Source organism: Peromyscus californicus, unplaced genomic scaffold (assembly GCF_007827085.1).
Source record: "Peromyscus californicus insignis strain IS unplaced genomic scaffold, ASM782708v3 Scaffold_6__1_contigs__length_162567912, whole genome shotgun sequence".
Classification (NCBI taxonomy): Eukaryota; Metazoa; Chordata; class Mammalia; order Rodentia; family Cricetidae; genus Peromyscus; species Peromyscus californicus.
In genome coordinates this window covers 12,534,549-12,560,506 of record NW_026294584.1, presented here as the reverse complement: position 1 = coordinate 12,560,506, position 25,958 = coordinate 12,534,549, and the positions used below count along the sequence as shown (strand labels likewise).

The 25,958-nt window shown below is 41.8% G+C and overlaps 1 protein-coding gene across 3 annotated transcripts in view; it reads left to right on the top strand.

The window, feature by feature from the left end:
- Positions 1-25,958, top strand: part of Elapor2 (endosome-lysosome associated apoptosis and autophagy regulator family member 2) — a 182,492-nt gene that overhangs the window by 48,722 nt on the left and 107,812 nt on the right. The window contains exon 1 of one of the 3 annotated variants that reach the window (XM_052722250.1): positions 669-765. The exons of the other annotated variants lie outside the window; for them this stretch is intronic. The gene's annotated coding sequence lies outside the window, so the exon portion shown is untranslated. Of the gene's footprint in view, positions 1-668; positions 766-25,958 lie in introns of those variants that run through there. 3 annotated transcript variants of the gene reach the window in all.

The window sequence follows — 25,958 nt, the reverse complement described above, 5'->3', positions numbered from 1 at the left end:
CTTTATAAGAGTTGTCATGGTCATGGTGTCTCTTCACAACAGTAGAAACCCTGACAAAGACAGCTATGTTCAATTGATATCCATGGGAGGCCTGCTGTTTTCTAAAGGGAAACAGAGGATGAATGGATCTGGGAGATGGGGGGCAGGGGCTGGAAGAAGTGGAAGGAGGGGAAACTGTGGTTAGGATGTAATATATGAGAAAAGAATAAATAAACTTAAAAATTGTGTGTGTGTACACACGTGCATATGAATTTGTGTGTGTCCAAAGTCAGCATCAGGTGTCTTCTTCAATCACTTTCCACCTAAATTTTTTGAGACAGGGTGTCTCCTTGAGCCCAGAGCTCACCAATTATCTAGAGTAGCTGACCAGTGAGATTTGGAGGTCCCATCCCCACAGAGCTGGGGTTGCAGACATGTGACACCATACCCAGCTTTTACATGGGTTCTAGGGATCTAAATTCAAGTCCTCATGCCTATACCATAGGCACATTACTGACTGAGCCAACTCCCCAGCCCCCAGTGACTGACTTCTTGTGATTGGATTTTATAAACGTTATTGCTAACGTTTCTGCACATAGATGGGGCTGGAATTCACCATAATGCAACCTGCACTCCAGCCCATACAGTGTGCACAGCCATGCACTTCCTGTTCCAGTTGAGCATTCACAGCTGCTGCTGAGATCTCATTACTAGTAGCTCTGGGCTATTGCAAAGAGGGGTCATAGTTCTCCTTTCTGCTCATTATATAGGATTCATTTTCACAAGGTAAGCGATTTTCTTTGTGATTCAGTATTTATTATTTGGCTGAAGATATTTATTTAAAGTTGTCTTATTTTCCCTTCTCTCTGTTTCATACCCAGCAGCTTAGGTTTCCTCCATTGTTAATATGCCTAATGGCTTTCACAGCGAGAACACGTTATCTGTAATTGGGCGTGCGTTGATGATGTGCCTCAGCAGCCATCAGTATGCGACTCTGACAGTGTGTAAGAGTTAGAATAAATGTCTTGGGCGGCTGTTGTTATCTCTAATCCACCACTGCTGAACCAGAATAATGGTAGATGGCAGGGCAGACAGGCTCAAGGCTCCTAGAGGGGGCTGATTTCTGCAGCAGCTTGTGTACAGTGCCTGTCATAAAAGCTTAGGGTTTGAGGTGTGGGTGCCATGTGGCTGGCAAGGCAGCAACATCATGTGTGGACTATGGACGTGTATTGAATTTATATTAGCTTCTTTTGTAAAGCAGAGTGAAAGTACACAATGCCATAAGTAACGTGTACAGAAACATTGGGCTTTTGTTTCATCCTGGAGCACAGACACCAGCCAGCTCTCTGGTGTTTGAATGGAAGCTGATCTGCAGCCTGCAGCTATTTTGCCTTCATTTGGGGAACAAGTGCAGCCTTCCTCGTTACTTCCATCTAATCCAGGAGAGAGGGGCATCTGTTGTCATGTCCATTATTCATCTGCGAGAAACAGTTTAACTTAATTATCTTTGCTGCTGCTGGAGGCTGGCTTGGCTCTCTCTTCCTTTAGAAAGGATAATAGGATGTGATGCTGCAAATATGTTTTAATTAGTGAGCTTATGGCGCCGGCAGCACCTCAGTGAGCTCTTAGATGGGTTTGTAGAGGATCTCTGCATCAGAACCCAGAAGCCTGGGGTTGTGTGCACCTTCTTAGATCCAGGTTTATGTCTGAAGCAGCCGAGCAGAGTGCTGATTTCCTTAGTATCGTCATTCCTGTCTGACTCTGGAAGAGACACATAGACTTTCCAGGTTGCTTCATGTGCTTCCCTTGCACTGTACTTTTACTAGCTTTGGAAAAGAAATACATCTTTTCTCCAGCATAGCATAGCACACATTCTGGGGTAATGCTTTATTCTCAGAACCTCCGAGCCCTTATTTCCAAACAAAGGCATTTGAACTATGAGAGATTGTGGGCACTTGTCATCTCTGACTTTAGAACTCTCCATAACTATTGAGGTTCTAGAGGCTTGCGGCCCATTACATCAGAAGCTCTAGGACCCAAGGATTGGAGCCTTTGGTTGGATCCACACATATTATGCCAATGGAAACATTGTAGGTTCAGCTGGTCCTTGCCATGCCAATCTGCATTTGTCTTCAAGAAAATGTAGGGTAGGGACTTCTGGTAGCCAATGTCTTATTTATCATTCCTTGGGATTTCCCTCTTGGCAGGGTTTTTATAACCTTTTATTTTTAACATGCCTTGATAAGTCTTAATAAGTCCTATGAGACTGGCTGGTCAGATGGTGTTTTCACTTTTGAGGAGTGAAAGCCCAGCCTTAGAAAGGACTGGGCCAAGGAAAACTGCCTTGCTGGTGGATGCTTAGGTTGGCGTAGAAGCTACGTTCTAACTGCTGAATCTGAGGGGATGGCATGAGGAGGCAGAATGTCACTGAGAGATGCTACTCCTGATCACTTTTTACTCTGAAGGTAGCTCATAGTTGAAAGCACAAAGAAATGCATTTCTCTTACTATAGGCTGGAGAATTCCTTTGTCTTTGTATAATCAAATATTTTCTTGTTTTCTGAGAGAAAGGGCAGAGCCACAAAACTCTTGCAACTCTCCTAGTCCACCAGAGGAGGAAAAACCATCTGTGGAGAGAGGGAAATTAGGGCACAGGAAGTACCTGCCCTCTCTTCTTTGTCGGGTCATTGATTATATTCCTCTCCTCAGAACCTAGTCCTAAATCCAGGACAACGACTGGATCTGTCTATGGATAGCTCCTGTCTATCATGGGAGGTCCGGACGGAATTCGCTCTAACTACCCGGGCTTGCTCTTTGCTAACTGCTCATAGAAGTACTCCAAGCTACGCTGTGATGAAGAGCTGGTGGGTGGGGTCCTACATCTGCTGGAGATTCCCCAAATCCCAGAAGACTCAGGACAGTGTGGGGGGGCCTCAATTTCTTGGTCTCCTGTACTCACGAGGTAGAAATTGACTGAGGAGCAGGTATTGGTGCTCTGCCCTGAGAGATATCTCCCAGCTAAGTGGGGAGGCACACACCTCTCAGTATTCTGCTTTCTCCTGGTAGACTCTAGAAAATGTCTGAAACTCCCTTCTCAGAGTGTCACATGCCTTCAGGCAGCAATGAAACTAGACAGCACGGTTGGTCTGGGGTGGGAGAAAGCACTTACAGAAGGAAAAGAGCCTGTGCTGATGGCAACAAAAGCCAGGAGCATCAACAGAGCAGGGGGCAGGGCTGTTGCTGGAGAGCTCCCCCCCCCCCCATCGTGTTTCTCCTGGCTGTCCAGTGCATGAGGTGAATAGCAAGGGGGAGGGGTATTCCCTCTCCATTTCAAGGAGCAATCGGTAACAAACTTTACAAGTGAATCTGTTAGAAAGGGCCTTAGTTTGGGGCTGGATTGGCTACATTGTAAATGGGAAATAGTTAAAAATATTATTGGTCTGGACACGGATATGTCTAATTGGCAAGTTAAAGTTTGACTGTGGCCTTGACTTAGGATGGTGACATTTAATGAAAAAAAATTCAGGGATGTATGTGTTAAAAAAAAAAAAAACTTGACACAACAGCAAATCATCATGGACATGTAGCTCTGGTAGATCACATTTTATTGTATTAAGTTTAGATGTGCAGAGATAATACAGTGACTTCATTTTCCACGACTTCCCTTAAGAGGTCTCCAGCCCGCTGAGTGAAGGGGACAGTGGACTAATTTTAGAGCATCTGGGCAAACCTAGTTTAAGTGCAAGTCTGGCAGCTCTGCTTTGGGGTGCTGTTCTCTTGGACTGGAGCCCATGGTACCTGCAGTGGGGTGTGAATGAACTGGGTTTAGGTGATCTCACAGTGGAAGGAAAGGGGGCATTTGGATCTCTGGGGATGCCTCCTGTACTGCTCTGTGGATCCTCAGAGCACCTAATTGACATCAGAAACTGAAGGCCTGGGTCAGGGAACAGGGTCCTCTTCTTTACTGTCTTAGAGCTCTGTGATCCCACTGGCTGGATTGGCTACACCTTCTCCTGGTGGGGTGATGAGCTGTGGAGCTGTGGCTCTGAGTCCTTCCACTATAAATACCTTGTGTCTTACTCTGCCAAGGTCTTAGCCAGCGGCTGAGCTCTTTCTACATCTGCCCACAGGCCGTGTGGAGCCATCTGGGACTCTCACCCTCACAGAATGGAGGTGGGTAGACATTTTTCTCTTATTGACCTCACTGCTGTTTTAAATGATCACAAGAGCCCCCATGAAATGATCTTAGTTAGGAGTTCTAGGCAGGAAGCCAGGTTAAAGGCTTTGCTGCCTATGGCTTTTCCTTGGACTTGTCTAACACCATGTCTAGCCTCGCTGGGACTTCAGCTTATCCAGGGAGGGCAGACATACATAATGTATCACACAGGTATCTGGCTGCTGGCTTGTGAATCCTCTGGACTGCCTTGTAGTCAGCTGAAGCTCTAACAGTAGCTTTTTACTTCTTCTGTGGGCTCCGTGTTTCCCCTCTGTCATGTGTGGTGGGATGGTTCTGTGGAGCCCGATTTACTACAGAAGAAGGAAAGCAGCACGCACCATCTCCTTTCGGTGTCTCCGTGGTTCTAGCACAGTATTTCCACTTAGGGATAAAAGGCACTTTCAGATGAAACCTGGAGAAGTAGAGGAAATCATCCTGGGCGCTCACATACCCTCTCTCCATCATGTTACCCTCTGCCCTCTGGAATGTGCCGCCATTCTCCATGAGCTCCCTTTACAGGGTGTGCTGGGTTTGCCAGAGATTCCGCAGTGCAATTACTTTTACACGGGTCAGTGGATGAGGTTTTTTTATGTGATTGAAAGCCCTGAAAAGATAGTGCTTTTCCTACGTTTTTAATTAGCCAAGCCGAAACTTCTGATGTGCAACTGATGGCCTGGGTTCAGCTTCTGTTTTATATTCAGTACAATATGTGGAATGGTGTTGGCACTTGCTGAGGTTAATAGCAAAGGCAGAGTAATGAAAACAGCAGCAGCAAATATAAACAGTTGCTCAGAATCCCCAGCAAGTGAGTGACACTGCAGGACCGAGGCAGGTGCATGCTGGGCCACTGTGCGAGCCAGGCTGTCAAGCACATCTGCCAGGAGCTGTATTTACACGACACTTTAATACTTACTGGGAAGGGTGTCAGGAGTTTTCATTCTTGGCCAAGAAAGCCATCTAAAGGAAAGATTTAAGCCTTTGTGCCTATGGCTTGTGGACAAGGAGGGGGCTTTTCTTAATTATGCTCTAGTTAAGGATGCAATTGTTCTGCATGTACTTCCACCATATAGATTTGCGTGTGTGTGTGTGTGTGTGTGTGTGTGTGTGTGTGTGTGTGTGTGTTTCAAAGATGTTTCCTAAAAGAGCAATGATGAATATTAACCTGGACAGTCTCACAAGGGCGGTGTGATGGCTTGCAGGGCTGGCATCAAATGTTGCATTTAGCTTTCTATGGTCTGGGCAGTACTTTGCTTTGCATATGGACGGTAATGTGTTTCTCTGTGAGGTTAATGTGGCTCTTTTGGATGTGTTTTCCAGTTCAGGAAGCCCCATATGGCGCTGTTTTTATTCTTGCATCATCTTTACTGGGTGTTGACCTTTAGGCCTAGAATTGCTCTGCTCTGAAAACAGATGAAACATGAATGAGAATCATCTTGTGTGTGTGTGTGTGTGTGTGTGTGTGTGTGTGTGTGTGTGTGTGTGTCTTCATTAGGCAAATGAGAAGAGTCTGTCTTTAGTGATTTGGGATGCAGAGTTGTTACAAACCACAGTGAATTCAGGGTGTGTGTGTGTGTGTGTGTGTGTGTGTGTGTGTGTGTGTGTGTGTTCATTAGGAAAATGAGAAGAGTTTATCCTTAGTGATTTGGGATGTGGAGTTATTACAAACCACAGTGAATTCAGGGTGTATGTGTGTGTGGTAGAATCATCCTGATCCAAACTCCTAAAGCACAGTAAGATGTGATGCTGAAGCTGTGCTGAACGCTGCTCCTGATAGAGCCAGTGACGCTGGTTTTCCCTGCGCAGGCCTGGAACTTTATTGAATATCATGGTGAAGCTTGGTGTGCTGTCTCCAGATGTTGCATAATCCTAATAAATAGGAGCAGAAAGGGGACCTAGAGTGTATAATGACGGGAGCCAATCTGATTTTCTACTTCAAGCTATAATTCCAAATCATTTATTTTCTTTACTCCACCTTCTATATACTCAGTTGATCTTTAGAGTTGAATAACCAAGATAGTAAAGGATACAATGCTTCATTACTGAATTTAGGTAAAATTTACCCTGTAAGGCTTACAGATGTGAACATTGTCTTTTCTTTTTCCATGACTTCTCTCCTAAGCTTTTTGTTGGCAAGAGCTCTTTATATCTGTAGTAAAGCTGTACACATGACCTAGTGATTAAAACAAGCCCTGCTTCTTTAAAAATGCTAGAAAAAGAAAAGTACTCAGTACCCTGTGTGAATTCAGGTGGACGGTCCTCGCTGTTCTTAGGTAGCCTCACTGGCTAAGGCTTTTGTTGCTACAATATGTTTCTGTCATCTGTTGCCTCTCTTTGTGGCTAATACTGAAGGGGAATTTCTTAAATGCCTTTTTATTCCCACAACTGCAAAATATGAATACTATAAGAAGGAAGAGAGGTTGTGGAGAGAAAACCAATTTGATACATTTTAAAAATCAGACTGGTATGTAAATAAATGCTTTTATTTATTTTTAACAAACCTTGATTTCTATAGAAAACGGTGTTAGCATTTTCCTGCATTTAGAATTTGATGTTTCTGCTGCTCATAAGGTATTATGGTTCCCTCAGGATTTCTGGGGTGCAGGGTGACAAGAGAGATTTGTTTTTTACACTGAGTTTCTGGAAAATAAATTTTCTTCTAAATTAGAATTACCTTATACTCTAAATGCAGAACTCTGTTACCCTCAGTAGAGTCTTACAGCCATCCTCAGTTGGGCAAGGATGCAGATTTCTCCTTCAGGGGAAGAGTTGGCAATTTTTGAAGCTATTTCCTTTTCTTTTCTCTTTCTTTCTTTCTTTCTTTCTTTCTTTCTTTCTTTTTCTTTCTTTCTTTCTTTCTTTCTTTCTTTCTCTTTCTTTTTCTTTCCTTCTGAGACAGGGTTTCTCTGTGTAGCTTTGGTGCCTTTCCTGGAACTTACTGTGTAGCCTAGGCTGGCCTTGAACTCACAGAGATCTTCCTACCTCTGCCTCCTGAGTGCTGGGATTAAAGGTGTACACCACCACCACCCGGCTTCTGAAGCTATTTTCAATGTGATGCTCAGGATGACGGTCCTCTTAGTAGTGGCATCTGATAAATAGAAGTGACACACTACACCCTCCATCCCAATATACAGTGGACCTGCTGGAGCACTTGGGTCCAAAGCCTTGGCTTCCAATTCTAGTTACTGTGCTTTCTATCAATTATTTCCCCACACTACTGTGAAATACAGTTTCTCTTCTGCTTTGTAGAAATGCAGATGGTGTTTTATCATCTACCTTTTATTAGTCCAGATGTGAAGATCAGTAAGAGCTAATGGTTATTAAAATACCCAGTAAACTAAGGAAGGGCATATGCAAATTGTGTGATAATATAAACACATTTGAGCCTTTCTATATTTTTATTCAGCTTCAATACTTTGTGGTTTGTGAATGATCTTAAGAGACAAGTCTTGAGGTTGCATTCCTGTGTATTCTTAAGTATGATATTGTGTTTATGAATGGACACCATGTTTTTGTGAAACATGTCCATGCTGCTGGCATAACACCTTCTATTAACCACAATTCCACTATTTAACTGTCTACTCTGGCACACCATTGCTTAATTCTTTCCATTCCAGTGAGTGGATGTAGCTGCATGGCCATCACATACCATGCATTTCCTGCATTAATACATAGCTGGGGGCCTTTTCATGAGCAGTGGGAAGTGAGGGGAAGTGCCCCTGATCACAAGAAAGAAACATCAAAAGAAACAATTCTTGATCCTGTCTCTGGATATTGTCTCGCCTGGAGGTGATATTTGGAACTACTCCAAACTCTTATTGCCAATTTGAAGAGGAAGCCAACCTTCCTAAGAGAAGGGGAGCCTGAGGCCCTGGGGGCCACTCGAGTCATCGAGTCAGTCAATGCTGAAAACTCTCCTTTGGGGACCGTGGAATAGGAGAAAATTCAATTTTCTTATTTAAACTAGTTGAATGGAATTGTTTTGTTACTTGTAGCCTAAGGTATTCTAGCAGATATATTGGCAGTTAATGTGCTGAGTGAATGGATGGGGTATGGACCAGTAACTGTGTCCATGACGGTTTTACTTCGGTCGTGGATGGAGAGTCATGGGGGTGGTTTATACGACTATAAAACTCAGGGTTATTTTTAGTGCCAGCTAAAGACTAAGCTATCATTTCTCACCACCACTTCCCCACCAGTTCCTAAGATGGCTATTTATTTATTTATTATTTCACTTTGTTTTTGCATTGGCAGTGAAACTGGCTCCTTCATCCCTGTTGTTCAGCCTTCCTCCCTTCATTCCCCAGTGTCTAGGGAAGGTCCTAGGAGTGACTTTCTTGTTACGATGTATTGGGAAAATCTAACAGGAGACAATAGACAAGAATTACGGCCAACTGAGCTCTTAATGAGCAAATGTGTTAGTAGGGCTGTTCTTCAGAGCTGTGTATATTATTCATGCTTTGCCACACTGTTGAAACATCTGAGGTGACTGAAAAGAAACCTGTACTAATTTGATTACTCTAATTTGAAAATTTCAAAAACCCTTGGCTAATGGCTTATTTATTCTTCATTATTGCTTCTACTTCAAGAGTATTTGCTTTTGGCTTTTCAACTCTGTGTATTTGCAGGGAAAGAAGTATAATACAGTTTTCTCATTTCCCAAATGATATCTTATTTCTAGTCTATTCTTCTGCTCTTCCCTCTGCAAATAAAGTACAAGGATATGACTGATAATTGCCACAATTGTTCATATTCATTTAACATCTCTGCTGTTGGATTTAGTTGAGACAAAATATGAAAAGTTTAGTTTCTAAAGGCATTAAACTTTTATTGTCCAGGGATGAAATAGGAAGCAAATCTGAGGAATTGTAGCATAGACAAAAAACTCCCACCGAGATCAGGGGATTTTTCAATAGATTCCTTTGGAAGAAGCACTGAATGGATTTATGAGAACTTAGCTGAATGGTGGGTGTCCATGGTACAGTTTGGACCTTATCTACAGGCTTGGTCCCCAGAGTGGTGGGTGGTGCTAAGAGGTGGTAGAACTTTGAAAAGGTGGGTCCTGACTGGTGGTTGTCTTGAAGGGAGGGTAGTAGGACACTGGATTTTCCTTCTCTGTTGTTTTCTGGCTGTCAGGTGACCAGCTGGCTCTACTCTGAGCTCCTATCATCATCAGCAAGCTGCCTTACCACATGACCAAAGCAGAGGGTCAACTGAACATTCATCAGAGCCTACTGAACTGTGAACCAAAATAACTTTTCTCTTTATAAACCTGATTATTCCAGGCATTTCTTATAGTAGTCAAAAGCTGTGGACAGAGTGGACATGTGTGCAGTGAGTGGGGAAACATTGTTCATGATGGGCACAAGGACGTTTCAGGTTGGTAGTAACATCAGTTAGTGGGACTGTTGAGATTGCAAAGAAGCTGAAGTTTTAATGGTTTGAGGACAAGATTATGGAGGACTTGGTTGAGGATAAGTGGTTTGGACTCTATTAAGTTCATGATTGTTTCTGGTAAAAGAAAATGAAAGACAGTAATTCTAATTTAATATGAAAGTATTAGAATTGTAGACATATCATCATCAGTAACTATTCGTTCTCCCTCAAATAGCTGTAAGATTTCCCTCATTTTAATATGGTGATGTTCCACCTTCTTCCCTCTTTTTTATTTAATTAAATTTATTTATTTTGCATCCTGACCTCAGTTTCCCCTCCCTCCTCTCCCCCCTTCCCCCCTCCCTACTTCCCTCCTCCCCATCCACTCTTTCTCTGTTTCTGTTCAGAAAGGGGCAGGCCTCCCTTGGGTATCAACAAAGCATTGCATATCAAGTAGCAGTAGGACTAAGCACCTCCCCTTGTATTAAGGCTGGGCAAGGCAACCTAGTGTGAGGAATAAGTTTCCAAAAGCCAGTCAAAGCCTGCTCCCACTGTTAGGAGTCCCACAAGAAGACCAAGCTACACACCTGTTACATATATGTAGAGGGCCTAGGTCACTCCTATGAAGGCTCTCTGGTTGTCAGTTTAGACTCTGTGAGCTCCTATGAGCTCAGGTTAGTTGTTTGTGTGGGGTTTCTTGTGATGTCCTTGACCTCTCTGACTTATGATGTCTTATGATGTCCATGATCTTTCCTCCCTTTCCTCAGCAGCATTCTCCAAGTTCGGCCTAATGTTTGGCTCTGGGTCTCTACATCTGTTTCCATCAGTTACTGGGTGAAGGACCTCTGATGACAATTGGGGTAGGCACCAATCTATGGGTATAACATATCATTAGGAGTCGTTACATTAACACTTTATTTTTCTCCAAGCTTGTTTGGTTCTATCCTAGGTCTCTGGGACATCTAGCCTCTGGGTCCTTTCTCTCATGGCATAAGTCTCAGGCAGGACCAGTCATTGGCTGGTCACTCCCACAATCTCTGCACCACCCTTCCCCAGCACATCCCTTAGGCAGGACAGACTGTAGGACAAAGGTTGTGTGGCTGGGTTGGTGTCCCAATCCCTCTACTGGAAGTCTTGCCTGGTCACAGGAGATGACCAGTTCAGGCTATATATCCACTATTACCAGGAGTCTTAGCTGGAGTTGTCCTTGTAGATTCCTGGAAGTTTCCCTTGTACCAGATTTCTACCTGACCTCCAAATATTCCCCTTTTCCAGTCATCTCTTTCAGTACTCTCTGTCCACCCCCCAACATGATCCCTCATGTTCCCATCCCCACCTGCCCCCAGTCCACCCATAAGATCTCTTCTATTTCCCCTTCCCTTCCCAGAGAGATCCCTCCTCTTGGGCCCTCCTTGTTACCTAGCCTCTCTGAATGTGTGGATTGGAGCATGGTTATCCTTTACAGCTAATGTTCACTTATAAATGAGTATATTCAATGTTTGTCTTTCCCAGCCTGGGTTACCTCATTCAGGATGATTTTTTTCCAGTTCCATCCATTTGCCTTCAGATGTATGGTGTCATTGTGTTAGCAGTTGTGTAGTGCTCCAATGTGTAAACGTACCACATTTTCTTTATCTGTTCTTCAGCTGAGAGGTATCTAGGGGCATCTAGATTGTTTCCAGGTTCTGGCTATTATGAATAAAGCTGCCATTAATATAGTTGAGCATGTATCCTTGTGGTATGATTGAGCATCCTTTGTTATATGCCCAAGAGTAGTATAGCTGGGTCTTGAGGTAGATCGATTCCCAATTTTCTGAGAAACTGCCATATTGATTTCCAAAATGGCTATACAAGTTTGCACTCCTACCAGCAGTGGAGAGTGTTCCCCTTACTCCACATCCTCTCCAGCATAAGCCATCATTTGTGTTTTTGATTTTAGACATTCTGACAGGTTTAAGATGGAATCTCAGAGTTGTTTTGATTTGCATTTCCCTGATGGCTAAGGATTTTGAACACTTAAGTGTTTTTCGGCTATTTGAGATTCTTCCATTGAGAATTCTTTGTTTAGATATATACCTCATTTTTCAATTAGATTATTTGGTTTTTCGATGTCTAGTTTCTTGAGTTCTTTATATATATTTTGGATATCAGCCCTCTGTTGAATGTGGAGTTGGTGAAAATCTTTTCCCATTCTGTAGGCTGCCGTTTTGTCCTATTGATGGTGCCCTTTGTTTTACAGAAGCTTTTCAGTTTCATGAGGTCCCGTTTGTTAATTATCAGTCTGAGTGTCTGTGCTATTGGTGTTCTGTTCAAGAAGTTGTCTCCTGGACCAATGTGTTGAAGGCTATTTCCCACCTTCTCGTCTATCAGGTTTAGTGTGACTGGATTTATGTTGAGATCTTTGATCCACTTGGACTTGAGTTTTGTGCTGGGTGATAGGTATGGATCTATTTGCATTATTCTACATGCCAACATCCACTTAATGCCAGTATCATTTGTTGAAAGTACTCTTTTTTTCCATTTATAATTTTGGCTTCTTTGTCAAAAATCAGCTGTCCATAGGTGTGTGGATTTAATTCTTCCCTCTTTTGAGCTTCTGCTCTCAGTAGTCATCATACCTTATTGGAAAACTCATATTTCCAGTTCTTGAGAGCAGACCAAGTCCCCTCACAATGCTACATTTGCCATGCTCATAGCCTACTGTGGAATCACCACATGATGGTTCAGAGAGCACTGATTCCAGTTCTTCATTTTGTAAGACTTCTTAATACTTACATTAATTTTGTCATTTTTTGTTGTGGCATTTAAATTAAATTTTTAAAATTTCCTTATTATTGTGTGTGTGAGTGAGGGGCATATGTATGCCACAGTGTGTATGTGGAGGTCAGAAGCTAACTTCTGGGAGTCAGTTCTTACCTTCCATCTTGTTGAGGCAGGACCTCTTACATTGATTTTTGCATGGCTATATATTCTAGGCTAGCTGGACCTCCAGTTTCAGGGCAAGTCTCCTGTTCCTGCCTCCTATCTTACCAGTAGGAATGCTTGAGTTCCATCTGTGCATCACTGCTTCTGCTTTTTATGTGGGTTCTGGGATTTGAACTCACAGTGAAAGTCTCAGGCTTTCACTGTGAGCGCTTTACCTGCTGAGCTGTCTTACTGGCCCAGTTGTGGAATCTCAAAATTAGAGTGGAGTTTAAAGGGAGAGGGCACGCACCCACAGCCTTGCTCTTCATCTCTGTCTCGATGATTTTCATATACACTGAACACTGGGACGCTAGCAGCCATCTTGCGTCAAGAGCAGCCCTGGAAGGTGGAATCCGAGAGAGCTGAGACTGGGAAAAAGAAGACAAAAGGAGCTTCATGATGTTGTGGTGCCTCCACGGCAGTTCTGAGCTGCCTTTTTCTCTCTTCCTTTTATGTAAGACAAACTCTGACATAATAGAGCAGAGGCAATTTTTCTCAATTGTCAGCAGTAATTCAGGAATTTGCTTTTGTAAGTAGAAATCTTGTGTGGATTTAAGCTGGAATGAGGGTGTTGGCTCCTTACCTGTCTCTCCATTTTTGTTGTTGATTCTCTGCGCTCTGGTGTGCTGCAGAAAACAAGGAATCTCTAAGCAAGCTGTTGCTAACTTTCTGCAGAGGGCAACTGCGGTTCCAGCACCTGGAGTTCTCTAGGGAGAAGATGGTTTCTTCAAGGGCGGCACTTAGGTACTTTTGGACCTAAAGCTCCACCTTTGACTTTACTCAAAGCTGAATGGGAATGTTTTAGTTTTGAAATTTTGGGGCTTCTAGTTTTCTTTCTCATAAATGATAAACAATTCCTTTTTACTGATGTTTCTTACAGTGTGGTTGTTTCCAAGGGAGCTCACTGTTCATTGAAACTGGTATGTGTTAAATTTAATGCGCCTAGCCTATCAAGAGACCATTCTAAGTTAGCCACACTGAACATGTTTGTTTATCCTCATGATCCCATGGTGTGCTGGGAGCTGTGGCTTTCTGCAGCTGATTCATACTGTGTATCACCAGCTTGGAAAAGACCATGATCTCAAATGTAGTTTATATTGAATGCATATTGTATTTGTGTTATCATGAAGTCAAAGAGTCCTAGGAGGAATCATCCCAACTGGGAACTGTGCATTTCATTGTCCTGGAGACTCTGGTCTCAAGACTGGAATTCAGTCTTGAAAGGGCATTCCACCTCAGACTTGTCATGCATCAGAAATGGTCTGACCTGCCGTTTGGAGATAAGGTGTGGCTGGAGACAATAAGTGGTTCTGGCTCCTGAGTTTCTTTCAGTCACTTGTGCATATGTGGTGGTAAGTCACATTGTCAGTGCCATGGTGGTTTTCTTTAAATATATGGGGCAAAAAAATGTTACTTTTGAAATGGGGCTGTTTATTCTCGTCTGCATTATAATTCTTCAGAAGACTTTGAAATTCAGGAATGGCCTAGAGCCCACTGCCCCTCTTACCAGGCTGACTGGTGCATGGCCAGCCCAAGGTTCTCCTGGATTAGCAGTTAAGGCAGCCAAAAGCCAGTGTAAAAGAATCTCCAAACTCCAAATGTGCACATAATTTGGATGTGCATATTTTACTCCCTTCATTATAGCTAAACAGAAAGATATTTGGAGCCCAGAGCATATAGCCTACATAATTTAAAAGGGAAATTATGTCAACATTGATTAAAATTACATCTTTAAAAAATATCTACAATCTGGCAGCTTGCAAATTATGGAGCTTACAAAAGTAAGTGATTGGTTAGCTTTATGTGCTCAGTTTATTTTAATAACACAAGAGTATTTCATTATTTATGAGAAGCCTGCACAATTTTTATTTGTAGTTATTTATGGTTTTGTGAACTGTGAATTAGGCTAGGTCATTTTCTACATAAGTTGCTTAGATACATGAAATAAAAGAAATGTACAAAAGAAAAGGAAAAAGAAACTTGCTTTCACTTTGTTTTCTTTACATATCTGGGGGAAATATATTTGTAGGTAAATGAAATATATTTCAGCTCACTGTTCTATATCAGAAAACATGTACCATGAGTCAGCTATGTGCACTTTAAGGCTCTGTGATGGGTTTATGAGATTTATAAAGAGATGGCCTATCTTATGTCTTGGTTATTTGGGTTCTCTTGAGGAAGAGAATCCTCTTCCTACACATACAGCATACACGTAATGACAGTACTCTGTTATTCTTTGGTACTGACTTGCTTTTTGATAATTATGTTTAAACTCTTAAGCTGTTGTATGGTAGTAATATTTATGTGGTTGATGTAATTATAGTAGCAATACTTACATTTTATCTGTTTTTATGTGTGTGTAAACTAATTTAATTCCCATAACCTTGTGAGGTTGGTACATTGTTAACCCCTTAGGAGGGGAAAAAGAAAACTAAATTGCTCATCAAACTAGATCTGATTTCATCATCCTGTACTTACGTGTGAACATGCATGTATGTGTTTGTGTGAGTATACGTGTGCTTGTGTGGGTATGTATAGTGTTAGGGTGAGGAAGCTTGAGGTCAAGCTTGGGTCATTCCTCAGGAGCCATCCACCTTGTTTTCTGAGGCATGGATTCTTACTGACCTGGAACTCACTGAGCAGAGTGGGATGGTGGCCAATGAGCCCCAAGGATGCTTTTGTGTTCACTTCCACAGTGCTGGGATTACAAAAGTATGCATCAATACAGCTGACTTTTTTTTAAATAGTGAGAATTGTGGAGATCAAATTGAAGTCCTCATGCTTATGCAACAAACACTTATGTGACAGGACTGTCCTACAGTTCCACAGTGTCCTCTCTTTTGACTGGAAGTTGATAATGACAAAGATAACAGAGTTTCCTTGGGAACTTATAGAAGAACTCTAAGATTTAATCTCTTCCTTCAGTATAGTAGACCAGAACTGTCAGGGATGTACAGCATCCACCCCAGTTTTACACAATTATGTCTCAGTCTTCAGTGTGGTGGAGATGGGGCCTTTGGGAGATAATTAGGGTGAGATAGGGCTAAAGCAGAAGGTCACATTGGCATTGGTGACCTTATAATACTCTCTGCCTCGCTCCTGCGTGTGCATTGTAGCAAAGCCATGTGAGGAAATCTGAAGAAGCAAATGTCTGTAAGTCTTGAAGAGAACAACTGGGGACCAAATGGATTAGTACCTTGAATATGGACTACCCAGGTCCCAAACTGTGAGACATGAGTTACTGTTGTTTAAGCCACACACTTGAGTAACACTCACGTGAGGGAGCTCTGAAACCTCCTGGTGAGTAGTTGCATACAACACCAGTGTCTTCGGTGGTCCCACGCTGTAGCTAACTCTAGCTCTTTTGAGTCTTTGCAATCCAAAACTTAGAAGGAATCAAAGCAAACAGGCTCAGTGCTTTCATACAACTTCCTTTTCAGAAGGACAAAGCTTGCTAGCCAAAGCTGAAATGTTGTGTTTACCAGCCACCATTTCCCAGTTAGCTGTAAGGGACCTCCATGTCACGGCTCTGCCGTATTTATTACAACTACACACCTGATTAGAATAAGCACACTGCTGCTGAGCTGCCTCCATTCCTGAGAGAAATGAACAGTGATGCTCATTACTGTGCTACTGGGAGATGCTGGAGAGCCCAATTCTCAATAAGGAGGGTCCATCTAATTATGAACTCAGAAGGATGCTTGGGACTCTTCTGCAATGTCACACTAGTGGATCGCATGCTATTTTAATAAAGGCTTCCAATATTTAAATAACAGCTTATATTTACATTTGTTATCAAGTATTTGACTCACAGATGATACTGTAGAAACCATCAGAAATTAAACTCTAAAGTAAATCTCTCCCTTAACTTTTATATTAAACCCCTACTCCCTTAAATATTTGCTTTGATTGCCCTTGTACTGAATTTTAAGGTCTGTGCTGGAAAAAGAAGCCCCAGATATTTACAGCTGTAAGCCTTGGTTGTAAATATCACTTGCATGTATATTTTTACCCATGATTAGCAAGGCCTCTGATAGACCTGAATGTTTCTGAATTTAGGTTGTAGATGTAGGCCTTAATACTGAACTGACTGTTGACTTGAATTTATTTGCTTAGTTGGAAACAAGGTCATTTTGACCCAAATGATTTCAGGCTTAGTATTTCTCTTCATTCTTTAATCCAGATTGTTCCAAAGTTATCAGCTGAAATGATAATTTGGGTATTACTAAGATGTAAGTGATGTAAATCTATTGTCTTTGGCGGGTAGGAGGAGATGTAAGTGAATGAGAATATAATATCAGATAGCTGTTTCAGTTCTACAAAAATGGTTCTGCTGGTTCCAGATATGAACACTTGGCTGTTATTTTTTATAGACCTTTTAGAATTTCATCTCCTCAGAAGATTAATTTCCTAAGAATTTTTTATTTCTGTAACATCACATCATTGCTACAACAAATAGTTTTGGTCGAATGGCAGCATCTACCTCTTATTGATTCACTATAAAATTTATCTTGATTAGATAGGTAGAGGGCATCATGACATGGAGGATTGTCCAATACAGATAATTTGTGAATGGTGGCTGCTTGGAAAAGCGTCTTAGCTTTGTGGGCCCTTTTGAAAATGAAGTTGTATAAAAACACTAAACTTGTTTGCAGTGCCTGGGCTCCTTCCTTCTAAGTTTTAAATTGCAAAGACTCACAAGACCTAGAGTTAGCTGCGACAAGGCACCACCTAAGATACACCCAGAGATTTCAGAGCTCCCTTAGTTGGGTGGTACTCACTGGGCAAAGGTATACATTCTCCTTCCCCTAATAAGTTAGTAAATCTTCACTAAGTGCTTATGATTATAGTAAAACAGTTCTGGGTTTTCAAGGCACCTGCAGCTCATGTGTTGTTTCAGACCCAGATGCTTGTCTTGTCTGCTGTCTCCTACATTTGCAGGTTGGGATGCTGCAGGGAACAGTCCTATGTGTTGCTTTAATGATGAGCCCAACAGTACCTTCATACCCAGGCTAGATTTATAGGATTTCTTCTTGATTACTAACACTACTGGGGGTGAGATGCTGTTCAGCAACCATATTCCTACCTTGTAAATTCAGGAGTGTGAGGAAGCAACATTCTGTGAAAGTTGTGAGAATCAAAATACAATTTCTGTGCCAACCATAACAATAAAAACAAGCCAGCAGGTTTGGAAAGAGGACCTGCTCTTGTCTTTTTTTTTTTTTTTCTCACAGAAAAAGCTAGAACTACGACTTTTCAGAAAGACTGGCACAAGTTTATACACAAATATTTATGTAAGACTGTCTGCCTAACAACAAATTAATCTTGCACAGGTGCCACTTGTTGTCACTTCTGTGGCTAAGAGTTGTTGTCTCACACTATCCTAGATAATGCTCATTTTCGCCTTTGAATATGTCTTCTTGCCTTAGGCATGCATTGTCCTATTGTGGTGCTCTACTATTTCCAAGTGGAAATAATTACTCTTTGGAAAGTCTAATTTGTAGCTGGAGTTTTCCTGCCTGGCCCACAGTCAGGGCAAATCTCTCTCACCTGCCAGTCCCACAGCCTCTCAGACCCGACCAAGTAAACACAGAGACTTATATTGGTTACAAACTGTATGGCCGTGGCAGGCTTCTTGCTAACTGTTCTTATATCTTAAATTAATCCATTTCCATTCATCTATACCTTGCCACATGGCTTGTGGCTTACCGGCATCTTCACATGCTGTTTGTCATCGTGGCGGCTGGCAGTGTCTCTCTGACTCAGCCTTCCACTTCCCAGCTTTATTCTCCTCCTTGTCCCGCCTATACTTCCTGCCTAGCCAATGGCCAATCAGTGTTTTATTTATTGACCAATCAGCAACACATTTGCCATACAGAACATCCCACAGCACTAATTATATTAGATTGATCATCCTGTGTGCACAAATTTTGAAGAGGAAATGGGGTATTTAGTGGGTCAGTTTTTTCATTTTTCCTATTTCCAAAAGGCTATTTGAGGACCCAGTGGCTTTAGACTACCTCTCTGGAGTCTTTGAGGCTGTGGCCAGCTTGTTGACACCCTCTCTTGGGTGTCATCATCCCTGCCCAGTTTTTCTTCTGCTTCCATAGAGTTGCACTTCTTTTATCCAGTGATCTTACAAGCTTTTGCCCCCAGACTTGTTTTCTGGAGATCTAGTATCATCATGCTGTGAAAGAGTCATTTGGTGGGACTGCAGTGTAAATCACAGCAGTAGTGTGGGGTGATATGTTTAAGTGTTATCTTCAGCATCGGGACATAAACAAGGAATAATTAGTTCTGGCTGGTAGAGGAGCGAAGAGTGGGGGAAATAGTCTCAAGAGGGTATGCCTCCTGAGCCAAAGCTTAACAATGTGCAAGAGTTCATCAGGTGTCAGAAGTGAAGAAGACTCTCAAGGTAGCGGGATCCAAACTAGGGACATATATTATGGATGGGACACATGTTTTAATGGTACAGTGAAGGTGGTACAGCTGGAAGGTGGTCAGAGTCAAATTATAAATGTCTCAGAAGAAGCCACTGGAAAGAGCCCTTCACTAGCTCTATGAAAGGAAAGAAGCCAGATCACAGTGACTTAGGGTGTAACGTAGTGATGATAATGACATGACTCTTTCCTGGAACATATCTAGAAAGAAAGGGACAGGAGCTAAAGAGAGCCACGAGCTGGCCTACTAAGTGTCCTGGCTAGAAGTAAATGACTCCCATGGGAAGTTTTGCTTCATATAGTGTGGATAGACATCAGGGATCCAGTGAGGGAAGCACCAGAAACTAACAGGATCAAATGAGGAAGTTGTTAGCATGCATGGGCATGAGAGAGACAAGGGGAAAAATGGAGTTTTGGAAACTCAGTGGCTATCAGAGGTGAAGAAAAATATATTTCTTACTCCACTTTCCTACTGGTGCCTCCCATTGGATATATACAACCAGAATTCAGAAGGCAAAGTCCAGAGAGGTCAATTGTCTTACTCAGAGCAAATGAGATTGGAGATGGATGTGGTGAATTGCTAATGCACAGGGTAAGTGGATTTAATTTTTCTTTTGCTAATGGGAGAGACATTAATCATTTATTTATTGAGGAGAAAGTCAGATAAGAGAGAAGAATTTAAGAGGCAAGGAGAGACAGAATAGTTTGTGGAACAAGTATGAAAATAGGAAATTTGAAGAATACGCAGAAAGATATTCATTTTGCAAAGTGAGAAGGGTAGACTCATGAGGCAAACATGTAAATATGTATGCAGACACACATATGAAGACACACATAGAGGCATAACCACGTCAGAAGGGAGACAGGTTGAGGAAAACTGCTGGTGGAGATTTTACTTTCCTGTCAAGGTTAGATGCAACACTATTTGTTAAGAAAAGGGAAGGGACTGACTTTAACACAGAGCTTGAAACTAGTGTTAATTTTAGAATTCTCTTGATGAGGATGAGAAAGCGAGTTGACAAGGGAAGATGCAGGGACAGATTGGGAGGGGATGGGTCTCCCCAAGGCAGGGGTTCTGAAGTCCTCAGAGCCAGTGGCCAAAGGATGAAGTGCTCATAGCATGTCTTCACATGCCACTGGTGGGGACGTCGTGAAGACAAGATTACACTCACGCTAGTTTTCACTTTTAGTTGTACCTCACACTAGGTGTCAGATCTCAGAAATCTTGTTTCAGATTGTTCACAATGCCACATTTTTTCAGTTATAGAGGCACCATTTATTATGAAATGTGCCAAAATTTTATTATTCTTCTGGAGGATGGAAGAAATAACCACTGTGTTAAATGTAAATCCTCTCTCCTTGCTCTTTAGAAAGACACTATGCATCGTGGTGACCAGTAGTCACCCACTGCACCATAGAACACATTCCTGCTGGCTGCAACACTATTCCTGTTGACTAATCATAGCCCATCTTCCTATCTGGGTTAGACCTTATTACATCCTATAATTTAGCATCTGACCTTCCTTTCACAAATAATACTCTTTTTTTTTTAATGTAACTGACTTGAGCTCTAATTTATTGGGAGGTATAGTTACATCTGCTTCACATGTTGTCATGAGAATCAAATTACAAAACGTAGGAGAAATACACTCACAAACTGCAATATGTCTTATTGCTGAATGTCAATATAATGAATACCAAGGAAAGAGCAGTTCATTGACACGTAGTCCTAAATATTACTATACATGTGTATTACTGACCATCTCATGTTTCAGTCATGACTCAGTAGAGAAGTTCATTGACACATAGTCCTAAATATTACAATACATGTGTAGGACTGACCATTTCATGTTTCAGTCGTGATTCAGTAGAGCAGTTCATTGGCACATAGTCCTAAATATTACCATACATGTGTAGGACTGACCATCTTTGTTTCAGTCATGATTCAGTAGTGTAACCATTCTTACAGCCATGTAAGATAAAGAGAGAATATTTCTATAATTGTATTCATTATAGATAACAACAAAAGAAAAAATCCCATAAAGTTTGGAGGTGTCAGGGGTATCAGGCGGCTTCCCTAAGGGATACTCACCCTGACATTAAGATTCCCATATAGTTCTTAGATAAATCTGTATGCTTAATATTTCTGAGATGGATCATTGAGATCTGTGTGAGAAGACTGAAACCTGTTTTTTCACTTGTCTCACAAATGAAAGGCATCCATAAGTGTAAGCCAAAGTCTTAGTCAAACAGGCAGTTATAATCTCCTCCATTCTGAGGTGTACATCAGTATTTGCTTAATTTTTTTATTCAATGTGACCATGTTATTATTGTTTAGAAATATGGATCAAGACAAAGCTGTATAAAGAAAAGCCATCTTTATCTGTGTTGTCTAATTTATCTAGCAAAACAGTTATTACTAGCACAATAAAGGCTTGATATAGAAAACATCTCATTTTCTGAAATAAATATGCTTTGAAAAAATGAAGTGCTAACAGTGGTTATTTCTGGTCAATGGGATTATGATGAAGATTTATTTTATTTGTGTCCTCCCTTATTTTCTAAACTGTTCACACTGAGTAAGTATTGTTTTGCAATTGAAAAAGCAAACATTGAGGGTTACTTTGAAACCAGTGTATCAGAAAAGGAGACAAAGCTGAGTAATTAGGATGCTGTGGTAGAAAATAAAGCTATTTTGACAAGTAATTCATGGTTTTTAAAAATTCATTTTAAGCTTATTTATTCCACAGGGATAAGGGGATAGGATGCTGAGGGGCGGAGGTGTGGGGAGAGATTGGGTTGTGTGGGAAGTTGCTGGCCAAATTTTGCTTCCTGTGAAGTTGTTATGAGGCTTCTGTTTTTATTCTGTCTTGGGCTTATAGAGTTTTCAGAGCCAGCCTTAGCTCTGTCCTGTAACAAGGTAACTGAGTGGTCATGAGTGTATGCTTTGCAGACAGACAGACTTGCCTTCTAATCATAGATGTGCTGTGTAGATCATACGCAGGACCTTGGGAAACTCTTGGAATCTATAAAACTTCCTGATCTATAAAATCACCTCACAGAGGTGGTGGACAGCATGGGGATCCTTCAAAGACATTAGCACAATGCCTGGTGGATGTGAACAATGGGTGGCAGCTGCCATCATTTAGTGCAGTCATACTTGGTGTGAACACTGAGACATTCACAAATGTGAATTGACTTTATAGAATTCATGCACATCTGTCAGAGCCCTTAGTTGCTGATGACTCCAACTTGAAAGCAGTATACTAATTGGACAGCTCAGAGTGTGCTGAAATATGGAGCAGTCCTGAGACCTCGGATACTAGGATACCTTTGCCTCATGGGGGATAATTATAATAGCAGCTTGAAACCCTTCCTTGGAGAATTCTAATATCCCTGCTATTTTTGTGGTGTTATATGATGGTTGTCTTTTCTCTTGAGTCCAATGTGTTTGTTCTTTGACTTTCAGATAATTTAGGATTATGTTCTGCATATATTAAATGTTATCTTGTGAGACTGAGACTGAATCCTTTAACATCCCTTGTAGTAGTGACTTGCTTTTTTTTTTCTGCAATGGATCTGGTCAGGTTCTGACCACATGTTTTACATCTTTTATGCTGGTAATTCTAGTGTCAGTCAGTTTTCGAAAGGTGCTGGTTGCGTTTTGTTTCTGGGAAGGGGTGTAGTCTGTTCCTTGTACCCCTAGGGCTTGGAGTGACGATGCACACAGTTGTTCAGTTCTCCATGCTTTAGCTCTGCTGCTTTACACAGACAGCTTGCAGGTGCACCTGTGTTTTAGTTACTTTTCCGTGTTAAGACTCCATGACCAAGGTAACTCCTAGAAGGGTTTATTTGAGCTTCTAGTTTCAGAGTCTGTTCATGACCATCATGGCAGAGAGCATAGCAGCAGACCAGCAGGTAGAAAGCTGGAGCATAGCCAAGAACTTACATCTTGATCCACAAAGGAGAGAGAGAGACAGAGAGGGGTGGGGAGCCCACAGAGGTTTCCTAGTGAGATCTGAACTTGCTTTACTCAGCAGGGCTGCATAAGGGGATGGATTTACCATGTGTGTGGTTACTAGGTGTTTGGAAGGGTCTGCACTTGGCTGTGCTGGGGGGAGATCTTTTTTTTTTTTTTTTTTTGTTTTTTTTCGAGACAGGGTTTCTCTGTGTAGCTTTGCGCCTTTCCTGGAACTCGCTTTGGAGACCAGGCTGGCCTCGAACTCACAGAGATCCGCCTGGCTCTGCCTCCCGAGTACTGGGATTAAAGGCGTGCGCCACCACCGCCCGGCGGGGGGAGATCTTTTGCTCCATCCCTTGGCATTCCTTTTAAAATGCCTTTAGAAGAGACAGAAGGGGCTGATGGATAAGGATCCAGGCCCTCCCAAGGCTATCCTGTGTTTCTGTCTGTCTCTCTCTCCCCTCTATATTTCTATATAAATCTCTTATCCCTCACTCCTCAAGAGTACCCTGGGGAAAAAAAGGTGGGAGTGGGACTCCCACGAGAGAGAGACAGAGACAGAGAGAGACACACAGAGAGAGACAGGGAGAGATAGAGATAGACAGACTAGGAATGGTGTGAGCTCTTTTGGGACCTCAAAGCCCACCCCTCAGTGACATACCTCCTAATCCTTTCCAAACAGTTCCACCAACTAGGGACCAAGTATTGAAGCACAGGGGCCCCTGGAGTCCTCATCCAAACTGCCACAGCCTGGAACTTGTGTTTGTTCATTTGCTAAGTAGGGAGATTCTCTGCTTCATGTCTTTTTGCAGGATTTTTTTAAAAGTAAACCTTTTTGTTTTCCTTCTGTTCAGAGAAAGGATGGCTGTGTAGTTCCAGCCTGCACACTGTGACACAAGCCTACTGGACTGGATTGACATGAAAGAGAATGAAGGGAGAAAAAGGAACAGGCTCTTCTTCCACAGTCAGCAGTCAGGAAGCACAGTTCTAGATCCTTCATCCCTTCTGACAAGTTTTCTCCCTGATTCTCAAATGTTTGTCTTTCCTGGGTGGCACAAATGCATTTCCTCAACTAGTGCTGGCCTCGGGGCAGGGCTGGAAGAGAGAGAAAACAGGAAAAAGGCACATGGACTTCTTATTCCATGCACACTGCTCTCGATCCCAGAGGGCTCCTTTCCTAGCTTCTGACAAGGAAGATGGGCTTATCTTGGAGTGTTTCCAGCCTACTCTGACCTGGTGGCCTTCAGCTGAAAGAAAAGAAAACCAGGAAAACTCGCTGTTAGTTGTTAGAAAGCTTTGACTTTCACTGCTGATTTATCTGTTGTTACTTGTTTTGTGGTCTCACTTTAGCATTTCAGACACAGTAAAAAGAGAAGATGTCTTGGGCTTTCTTCATCTTGGCTGGTAAATAATTCATTATAATTGGTCAGGCAACATGTTCACCTCAGGACCTGGGCAAGGGTTTCATTTCTGTGATTAATTGTTCAGTCAGAACTGTATGGAATCATAGAATAGATCCCCAAAGTGTCATGAGAACAGGAGGCATGCTTTTACCTGAAAAAAAAAAAAAAGCTAATGCCAAGTACACCGAATAACACATATTTACTGTTTCTAATGAGAAAGATGCCTTTTAATGGATGTTTTGAGTTTTTTTTCTAGGAAGTATTTTTGAGAAATCCTAGATGGATTGTACAAAACCAAAATCAAAATTTTATTGACTTGGGAGATTCTGCCTGGGCCAGTTGAATGAAAAAGAACATAAATAACCAGTGTGTTTTTATTTAGATTACAGAATCTGCAAACAAAACATGGTTTAGCATGCTAAGATTCAGAGCCTTTTTATCATGTATGCTATTTCCATATGAGCTCTTTATAAGTGAAGCTCAGTTTCAAGTTGGTAGCATTGACAAGAATTAGCTTTTGAATTTAAACCGTGTTTTTATAAATCCCTTCCGTCTGAATTCTGCCAGTGCTTAGTTGAATTCAAATGTGGAGTTGTTCTTTCTGGAACCAGATTGTGAAGTCAGCAAAACATCTTGTCTAAGTTCCTTCCTCTTTTCCTTTTCTCCCATTCTAGTATCCCAGCATCTATCTACTTCATGGAAGAATCCTTGTACCTGAATGGATGGACACAATATAAACTCCTCAGCTTCCACAGGACTTGTTGACCTATGTCCTCTGACCTATGTCCTATGACCTAGCCTATGCATTTAAAGCCTAGGTCAATGATTTACATCCATCAGAGAAACCAATTTAGTTTGAAATGTTAAAGAATGGTAGTGGAATGATTTCTTTTTCATTGCTATCCTTTGAAACTTTGCATGCCCTATCAGGTACTTCAATTGTAGTTAGGAGAAGTACGAACAGTTTGTATGTCTTAGCAAAGCACATGAACTTAGGTAAAGTGTTTTAAGTGTGGAAATGTTCGAAAATATAGAATCATAGGAAAGACTCTAACATTGTTATGTTTATTGCTCAGTTACCTGCCTTCAATGTCAAGAGCTTGTTTGGAGGTTCCAATAGGGGAGCATAGCTCCTGTACCCTGTGTACTGGGGATAGTGCCCTATCTGACCAGACACCTTTGGAAAGGACATCTGCCTTGCCAACTGGATTGGCTTAATCAAACCTGGCAGTCACTGTGGTGACAGATGTTGCAGCCTGATTACCCTCACATCCCATCTTTCAGCATGCATATCTTTGCTCTTTTTCCACATACTGACTGCACATCACACATATTTTAAAAAGAGTTCTTACTCATTGCTTTATAGCCTTAGTTTTGCACCCCAATGTGTTATAAATATTTTTGTCTTTATCCATTCCTTAATATTATTGTTTTAAAATAGATCGTATAAAATCTTACCTGTGTCACCATAATTTAGTAGCTAGTTCCTTTGTTGTAAATTTGGATTGTTTTAGAGATTTCACTCTTTTTTATTTTATAATTAACTTAATTCACATATCAGCTACAGATTCTCCTGTCCTCCCTCCTCCCACCCCCCAGTACTCCCCCCCACTCCACCCCCCA